The 9,975-nt window shown below is 40.5% G+C and overlaps 1 protein-coding gene across 1 annotated transcript in view; it reads right to left on the reverse strand.

Moving 5' to 3' along the window:
* Positions 1-4,749, reverse strand: part of LOC129717665 (uncharacterized) — a 213,954-nt gene extending 209,205 nt beyond the window's left edge. The window contains exon 1 of the mRNA XM_055667738.1: positions 3,827-4,749. The gene's annotated coding sequence lies outside the window, so the exon portion shown is untranslated. The remainder of the gene's footprint in view (positions 1-3,826) is intronic.
* Positions 4,750-9,975: the final 5,226 nt, after the last annotated feature.

Below are 9,975 nucleotides of genomic sequence, written 5' to 3' on the forward strand. Positions count from 1 at the left end.
CGGAAGAATCAGTGTTTTATAGAGTGCAAGTTTAGTACGGATTTGCAGACTGCGGGACCTTAGCTGGTTACGTAGTCCGTAAAAGGCCCTGTTTGCGGCTGCTATCCGCCTCTTTATTTCACGGCTAACCTCGTTGTCACATGTCACTAATGTTCCCAGGTAAATAAATTCGTCGACTACTTCAAATGTTTCCCCATCTAGCACCACCGCAGCACCAACATCCGACGGACTACCACGCACTCTGCCAGCCACCATGTATTTCGTTTTGGCAGAGTTTATGACGAGCCCTAATCTCGCAGCTTCCCTCCTGAGAGGTCCGAAGGCCTCTTCCACAGTTCTACGGTTGATACCAATGATGTCGATATCGTCCGCTAAACCGAGAAGCGTGTGCGACTTCGTAATGATGGTGCCGCTACTCTGCACACCAGCCCTCCGTATAGCACCTTCCAATGCGATGTTGAACAATAAGTTCGACAGCCCGTCGCCCTGCTTCAAACCATCTAACGTCACGAACGAGTCCGATATCTCACCGGCTATCCTGACGCTTGATGTAGATCCATCAAGGGTGGCACGAATCAGCCTAATCAGCTTTGTTGGGAAGCCATGTTCAATCATAATCTGCCATAACTCATTTCTCTTGACTGAATCGTACGCTGCCCTGAAGTCTATGAACAGATGGTGCGTCTGCAAGTCGTATTCTCGAAATTTATCGAGGATTTGTCGCAAGGTAAACATTTGGTCCGTCGTGGAGCGTCCCCCTCGAAAACCGCATTGGTACTCGCCAACAAAGGTCTCCTGCAACGGCCTCAGTCTGTGGAACAGGATGCGGGAGAGAATTTTGTACACGGTATTGAGAAGAGTTATGCCCCGATAATTGCTACAGTCCAGGCGATGGCCTTTTTTGTAGATCGGGCATATGAGACCCTCCAACCAGTCCGAGGGCAATTCTTCATCAGACCACACTCTTAGCATGATCCGATGGATGGCACGATACAGCTGTTCGCTCCCGATTTTGAAGAGTTCGGCGGGAATGCCGTCCTTCCCGGCTGCCTTGCAGTTTCTCAGCTCTTTCACTGCTCTCTTCACCTCGTCCATGGATGGTGGATCCACAGCTTGACCATCATTCTCAATAGTCATCCTGCTCCTTTCGACTCCACTGTTTCCCTCACCGTTCAACAGAACACTGAAGTGTTCCTTCCAACGCCTGGCCACCTCTGTTTTATCGGTTATCAGGTTCCCCTCCCTATCGTTGCACATGACAGGGGCTGACACGTTTCGATTCCTGATTCCGTTGACCTTCTTGTAGAAGCTTTTCGCATCGTGCCTGGAAAAGCAACCTCCCGCCTCCGCAAGAATACGCTCCCAATGCTATCGTTTCTTCTGGCGATGGAGTCTTTTTTCAGCGGCTCTTGCATCTCGATATCTACCCATGCTCTGACGAGTCACAGCCGTGGCCAACATGTGGCCCCTGGCGCGGTTCTTCTCTTCCGTCAATCGCTGGCACTCAGCGTCAAACCACTCATTGGGCGCAGCTGCCGCAGTTGTACCCAACACTTCTCGCGCTGTAGTGCTGATCGAACTGTGGATGTGCCTCCACTGTTCATTCAGGTTCCCTTCAAATCTTTCCTCAATCCGTTCATCAACTTTCTGCGAGTACTCTGCAGCCACTCCTTCAGTTGATAGCCGCTGGATGTTCAACTGCATCCTCCTCGTTGCCTTGGATTTTAGCACGTTGGACAGCCGGGCGCGGATTTTGGCTACTACGAGATAGTGATCCGAGTCAACGTTCGGTCCTCTGAACGACCTAACGTCTGTAACGTCTGAAAAGTGCCGTCCATCAATCAGAACGTGGTCAATTTGCATTCGGGTGCATCCAGGTGTGCTTACGTATGTTCCGGCGTGCAAAATAAGTGCTACATACAGCCATCCCCCTAGCTGCAGCGAAATTAACAAGCCTCAGGCCGTTGTCATTCGTAGTAGAGTGGAAGCTTTCCCTACCAGTTACGGGGCAGAAGAAGTCTTCCTGCCCGACCTGTGCATTTGCATCTCCGATGACAATCTTTATATCGTGTCCTGGGCACTCATTGTATGTCTTTTCCAGGAGCTCATAGAACTCCTCCTTTTCGTCATCGGGTTTCTCGTTGGTCGGTGCGTACACATTTATTAGGCTGTAGTTGAAGAATTTGCCCTTAATTCTTAACACGCATATACGGTCACTGATCGGCCTCCATCTAATGACACGCTTCATCTGTTTTCCAATTAGCACGAAACCGACTCCTCTTTCTGCTTTCACGCCGCCGCTATAGTAGATGTGGTACTTAAATGAAGTATCCGCAATAGGATCTACTGCTCGGAATTCGCGTTCTCCCGATTTCGGCCACCGCACCTCTTGGATAGCTGCAACCTCCACATTCACCTTCCGCAGCTCTCTAGCCAGGATACTTGCGCGTGCCGGTTCGAGTAGAGTCCTTACATTCCAAGTACCGAGTTTCCAATAATCGTTGTCCTTTTTCGTTCGCCTAGGTCCATGCCGATTATTCCGTTCCGTATTTATATCTGGATTGTTCGTAGTATTTAATATTCAGTATGCTGCCTTACTAGGGCTGCGATACCTAGTCTCGCGACGGGGCTGCCGACCCAAATAACCACAAGAAGTTAAAAAGTGATGTCATTTCGATCACTTTATTTGCGGAAACTGCGTCAAAAATTATTTTGATGGTGATGGGATTTACCCAAGAAATGACAAAATTGAATGCAACTTTGTGTAGTACCGGCGGCATAGACTAAGATACAAAGTCAACACTATCTAGAGAGTATAAATCTTTTTTCCGGCATCTGTAACCTTTTATTTTCTCAACCAATCTTTCTGCTTTTCATTTCAATCGAATCATTTCATATGCTAATTTTTTGGAACATAAACATTAAATTATGCTACAAATTCGATACCCTGGCAACAACCGAGAACACCAATTCCATAGGATTTTCCAGAAAGATTTCGAACTTCCATAAAAAAGTGCGTATCGCTGATAAATTATCGAATTTTTAACATGAACTAACGTACCTAAAATAATGATCCTTGTTGACACCCATAGAATATACGAAGAAATAATAAATTGTCGCTCATGAATGGCATTAAAAGTAACTTTGAACAGTTTAATTATAGAAACGCTCAAACATGACAATTTATTCCGTAACTCATTACCTTCACAACGCACGGTCAATGTATATCTCATTTCCGCTCGTAAAGAGTTACAGGAGAAGAGAAAATCCAACGAGCCAACATGAACTAATAATTATCCTTTATGACAATAAAACTGATCCGATTTAAAGCAATTTCCAGTTTCTGCGAGATTTCTATGTTTGCTCTCAATAAACAGGGCAACACAAACCATTAAACTTTTGCAAAGTTAATCTGCTGGAAAAGTTCAATTTGTTTATATGTTTGCTTACTATCCACAAAGGTATGGTATGCACCTGTTTATGTTACCTACCTTCGGTTTCACCATAGGATTATTGAATCTTATTTATTTTTCAATTTGAACATCCATACGATAGATAATATAAAAACGCCTTTCCAGAAGGCATACTTAAATGAAATTCTTTTTTCATTAACTCATAAACTATAACAATCACACGACCATTGCGTGTTCGAAATGATGCATAAAAAAATATCACAACAATTATTTCTGTTGAATTAACTAGTCTGTAAAAAATTAAATCATTCAGTCTCGACCCAACGGAATCCCTTGAGGCTTCGTTCTACACGGGCACAGATAGTTACGAGCAAACTGTCTGGCATAGGGTTTAAAGAATTGCATAGACTAACCTTTTTGCGCTGTATATTTATCTGCTGTTAAATAATCACTCGCTCGACAGAATCCTTCGAATGATATGGAAATTATCAGCTCTTAAATCTTGCCCCGCGCGATGTTCGTTTCTGCCACGAATGAACTCTGGTTCTAGGATATAATCCCGGGGCACTGCACGCAACTGGACAGCTTCAAAACAGCAACTCAGATCATTCAAGATTTATCAAGATAAATTACATGAATACCACATGAACTGTATCTTCTTTCGAATTTACACTTTTTTGCGCTCGCTTTTTGTGTTTATTATCATAGAATGGAAAGCATTCACTCACAACGAGGAAACCCAGAAAAAAAAACAACCAATGACTACACATGTACAGGTATTCCGGGTGTTTTCGAAGCCGAAAAAAACTCACAACAGTACCTCGAGCAATCGATCCGTAAAAGCTATGTAGAACTCGAGAATGTTTGAACCCAATCAGTCAGTGCACAGCTCCGCAGTAAAAACTTTCAACTCTTGTTCTCTGTTCACACCAAAAATCAGCTGCAATTATATTTTTTGCCATCAATCGGTTCTACCAATCTGGATCAAGAGCCCCTAAGCGAACTATGGGCCGCGTTAATTGATGGAAATAAAAAAAAATCGTTTAATCTTGCTCACAAAAATTGCACAAAACTTTCAACGTAATGTGTACCGTTCACTCAAATCGGCTTCGGCGGGGTCTTGTTACTATTATTATTATTATTATTTTTTTTTTGCTCTATTAGATGCGCTTGGACCCCGAAAAGCACGACCACTCTACTTGATAGACGGAAGCGAAATGATTCCTCTACATCTATTCCGTACGCAATATAACTAGGTACGTGATCGCGCAGAAGGCTTTTTCGGCTGCGCCGGTTAGCTTCTCTGCTGCTGGCGCGGTGGCTCTATACGGCTGACTGGCTGACCGGCTGAATGGCTGGCCGACAGGCTCACTCAGTGGTTTCGCTCGTTCAAGGCACAAGAGTAGAAAAGTAGAAGACTTGCCTTGGTTACATCGGGCCGATATGCGGCCAACACGTTTTTTTTTCCACTTAGTAAAATTCCTTCAGAACACAAGCCACAGGAATACCACTCTAACAAAACGTGTGAACCAAATTCCACTGTACATATTTTATTATTCACTTTAGATCTAGAATATCAACGCGAATAGTTCTCCACATTCTATGTAGCAGTAAGTTCTGTTCATGTTTTGTATGCCAATCTACTATAACCCATACTTTTGAATATTCAAATGCGAATTTTTCGGAACAACCTAAATTGAGATTAATTTTTTAATGTTTTGTTGTTCTTGAAATTGAAAATACAAACGTAAGACTTTTTCAATAACTCTATTAAGTTATTTGTTTTCCCCTGCATACATGCCCCGCAAACACTTTTACGAAATATAAAAAAAACAGTTGTTCTAAAACAATGTTAAATAGCTAAAGTTGTGTTGCACTCCGTTTGACTCAACGTTATCATGACATCAACTTTGACCGCATCTGCAAACGGATACTGTAACTTATTTACGAGTTTATTTTGTTTTAATAAACTGTAACATGATGTAATATAAACATTGTTTTTGGAAAAGAATCGCTAGAAAGACTTAACCAAAAGCACGCTGTTTTCAACTCTGTTAGTTAATATGTATTGAAGGAATTTAAATGTTTTCTAAGAAAAAAAATTCACTAAAAAAGTGAAATATTGCTTTGCTTGGTTCTGGCAGGCTACCTGAAATATTAACCAAAAATATAAAAAGTAACATGTTCTGGTTACGCGTCACCTGTGTTTTTTTTTTAATCCTCAGATAAATACTATTCAATTGCACATATCTCGGTAAAAAAAAGCAAAATAGACTTTGCACAGCACATTTTTTGCAATATATCCGCAAATCTTTTGTTATGTTCTTTGCCACGGCTGGCTCTGGTTGTATGCCGGCTTCTGCCCTATGTATACTTCAGCCGATAGCAGCCCGTACAACACAACGTCAACCTAACAGTGTTTCTTTTATTTCTCTTTTTTACACCACTTTTTCCGCTTCACGTATGCTTATCAGTGAGCGCCGCTCAAGCAGATAAAAAAAGAACATTACTAATCGGGCATGATCTGAAGAGTAATGCATTCAAAACGCAGCCATCCCAATCCTGAACTATTTAGCGATGGCAAAGGGGAAAAATAGGAGGAAAAATTACGGCCACCTTCAAATGCGCAAACCACTGCAAACGCATCAAAATGGTCCATTTTTTGTAAATAGTGGTCTAAATAGTAGAGCTTCAAAGGTTTCTAAGCTTAACACAAAGTACAGTTGCGAAATCCAAAATTGCAGTACCACCCGTTCCGCCAATAACTTTCACGCTCGAAAATTTCTCTCGCCCCATTCTTTTTGGGCGGCATTGGTTTATGTTCTGCCTCGTATTCACCTTCTTGCCAAATATGGAGGTGTCGGCTTGAATGAAACCCCTCGAGCAGCAAATCCATTGGGTGGGATGTTACCTAGTTGGCACTTCAGCCGAGCGTCAGTGAACGTCGATACGCATAGAATTTCATATGTCATTAAACACATTTTCACCGCTAACGCTCGTTATTACCTATTCTCGGTTGTGCTACATATTTTATTTTTGTTACCTTTCTCTAACAGAAGAGCTGCTCTCTCAGCTCAACTGAATACATATCTCCCATATGTCTTGAAGCACGAGCCATTCGTTAAAAAAAATGCTACGAATGAGCCGTTTTTGATTTACATAGTTACTTAATCATTTAAAAAAATGATATGTCTAGTACCTCTAGAGAAAATATTATATTAAATACTACCATCTTTTTTCTGGTTTGTTGAAAGCATAGCCACAACATCAAAAGCTTGAAAACCAAACACAAACTAATGGGGATTTCGAAATAGAAACAAAAGCAACGGAATGATTTTCAAACCTCGAACCACCCCTTTTGTCCAATATCGTTGCCTGAACAAGAAAGTTTCGATCATTCAGTACGGTGGATAGAAGCATGCTTCGCAGTATAGCTAAGTATGGCAAAAATAAAGAAAAAGTTCTGGCTCATTAACCTTCTTGCATTCTCTCGAACGAACGTCTTGAACAGTAATCTTTTTGATTATAATTAAATTTCCCTGTTAAGAATCAGTTAAGAAGTGATTTGCGGGGGCTGTTGTCGGAAAATGTAAAGAATAATAATTGGAGAGTCGCAGCTCATCAATGTCATTCGTTCACAATAGTCAAGCTATCAAGTGCTTGAAAGAAAGAAAATAACGAAAACGGAGAGTCAAATTCGTAAATTTTTTCTTGTATATTTTCAATATTGAATATTTTTTATCACTTTTGGCTTTTGTTTTACTTTTATTATAAAGTGCCGTCACATTATACGGAACCTTGAAGTGTGTATGTTCACCGTTTTTACTAATTTCTCAAGCTAACAATGACACATCCTAATACGTGATATATTTAATTATACGAAGGTAACGTTATATTGTTCTCAGTAGTAGATGGTTTCATAATAGTTATAATAAATTAAAGTGTCAATACTAAACCGTTCTATTTTCCTGTTCTAAATATTTTACATCCTAATCGCTCTATCCGAACATTAACTGATCGATTTTACCCAAGTCGAAAGCTATGAGTAGCATTTTAAACAATAAAATTTCATTATAGCTTGAGTAATAAAAATTGAGAATCAGAAAGAGGAAAGAGAGATGGGAAGAAATTGAAACTGCCGCTGCAATTGACCAAACTCATCTAGCCATTTGCGCGGCCCAACCGGGAACAATGATAAATTTACATCTTAATAAATTTAAACAACAACACTTATTTTGACTTTTAACGGTGCGCTTTTAATTAGAGTTATTTCAGGTGTAGACAGTAGTGCTGCGTGGGGAGATTTTTTAATGTCTCTAGCTTATCTCTGACCTAGAATTGACATTAAAGCGGGCAACGGTCACGATATTCTCTCAGCGTGTTACTCTCAAGTCACTGTCTTCGTAGCAGCTGTTGGTATTGTTCTTGCGTTAGCAGTTGATCAAATCAAATCAAAAACTGAGACTGAGAATACTTTAAAATATATGATATATTGATCTCTTTGATACGGCACTTAATTATTCGTATTGATCGCCAAGTGTGCACTGAAGAAAGTGGACATCAACTGCAACTGCTATCATAACAAATGCCATGTCAAGTAAAATCAACACGTCCGAGAGCATTGAATGCGTAAAAAATTTCACATTCCCACGACAATAAAAACATCGTACAGCAAGGCGCAATGGGCAACCACTAAGCCACTGGTTCTGACCTCGAGGTAGCTCACAAACAGCCGCTAACTTGAGCGAATTTAGACGGAAAATTGCTCCAGCTAAAATTAATCATTGCATTACCAGTTTATGTTGTATTATTTCATGGAATAACCGTATAAAAATCGTACATTTTTTGTGCGCAGCTCGCAGTTTAAACTTCGCGTGACAATTAAATAGAGTAAATATGGAATTAGATGTGCCTAGTATAAAAGTGATGAAAAAGGTAGTTTGGAAAAAGCAGTTTAAACGAATTGCGAATTTGACATAACAAAACCGTAACAACCCTAATGTGCGTTCAACCCGAACCAAGACCGATAAGCTATAGAAATTAAAGAATCGTTGTTTACGTCTTGCAACAGGTGTGCGAGTGACGGATTCATTTGGGAGTGAAACTTACACTAGCTATGTTTTCAAATATGCAATTGTCTGCAAATTAAGAAATGTGAAATTCTTTCTAGTTCACCGAACTTTACTCATTTTTTATCAACTGCAAATTGTTCCAAAATCCAAATATCATTAATATAACTGAATAGTGTAATCCAGTGACTAGCAATTTGATTAAATAAAAATTAGTAGGTATTACTAGATTCTCCCTTTTAATCAAAAATGTATGTTTGTGTGGAATTGCAAACCAGGAAGCAACCGGAGCAACAGGGAATAGTAAGCCTAATTTAGCGAATGCAAAGGGTTGGGAATAGGATTGGTCGATCTTAAATCTATCTGCACAGCATCGATCTTTTCCACCCCAATCTTCAATTTCTTGGATCGATTCTTTCGCCTTGAAAAAATCGAAAAGAAACGAAACTATTCGACTCAACTGTCACCGACAAAGTTTCACTTGCATTCTCTAATACAACATTCTGCTCGTCTCATCAGGAGGCGAGGCGAGTTGCTCGCCCTAACCTTCAAGACCTTAACACTAAGTTCTATAATTTCTTACTGTGACTACCTCTTAACAAAACAAGTCCCTCTTATAACAAAACTGGCAAGGGAGATGCGCAACGAAACTCCTCCAGGGAATAATAATTGGCAATATTTGACATGAGGAACGAGGCCCGGTATAGTAGAGCAGTAAGCGTGTAGAGGGAGGGTAAAATCATATTACACACGAGCACGGATAAATAATAAGCATGCCACTTCTCAATACCGGTGTTGCTAATAATAGAATTTATTAATTTTAGAACCAGGTTTATATCAGGAGACCGGAGAATGACCCCATGCGCCATTTTGGATTCCTAAATGGCGACTTCCGGTTTTTGGAAGAGAACCAAAAATGGCCGAATACCATCCAATATGAATATTTCGGTTGTGGGCATCATCTTGATTCCTCAAATACCCAGAGTGGAGGGTATTCGGCCAATTAGGCTTTCTTCCAGAAACCATAAGTCGGCATTCAGGAATTCAAAATGACCTCTGGGGTCATTTTCCGATCTCTGGATATTATTCCGATTCCGAAAATACTTATGTGGCGTGGTATTTGGCAATTTTGACAGTTTTCCGGAAACCGGAAGTCATCATACTGAATTTTAAAATGGCTGGTGGAATTGATTTCCAGTCTCTTAACATCATCACGATTCCAAAAATACCAATAATGGATGGTAATCAACCGTTTTGGTTCATTTTCAAAAACCGGAAAACGCCATTGTGGAATCCAAAATGGCGTCTTGGGTCGTTTTTCGGTCTCTAGATATGATCCCGGTTTTGAAAATACCCATATTGGATGGTTTTCGACCTTGTTTTACAGTCAGGTTTTTTTTTACGCGGTTTTTTTACGAGGTTTTTTTACGCGGATTTTTGAATTAACGCGGTTTTTTTACGCGGATTTTTTAATTAACGCAGTTTACGCGATA

This window comes from Wyeomyia smithii, chromosome 1 (assembly GCF_029784165.1).
Source record: "Wyeomyia smithii strain HCP4-BCI-WySm-NY-G18 chromosome 1, ASM2978416v1, whole genome shotgun sequence".
In the NCBI taxonomy this organism is placed as follows: Eukaryota; Metazoa; Arthropoda; class Insecta; order Diptera; family Culicidae; genus Wyeomyia; species Wyeomyia smithii.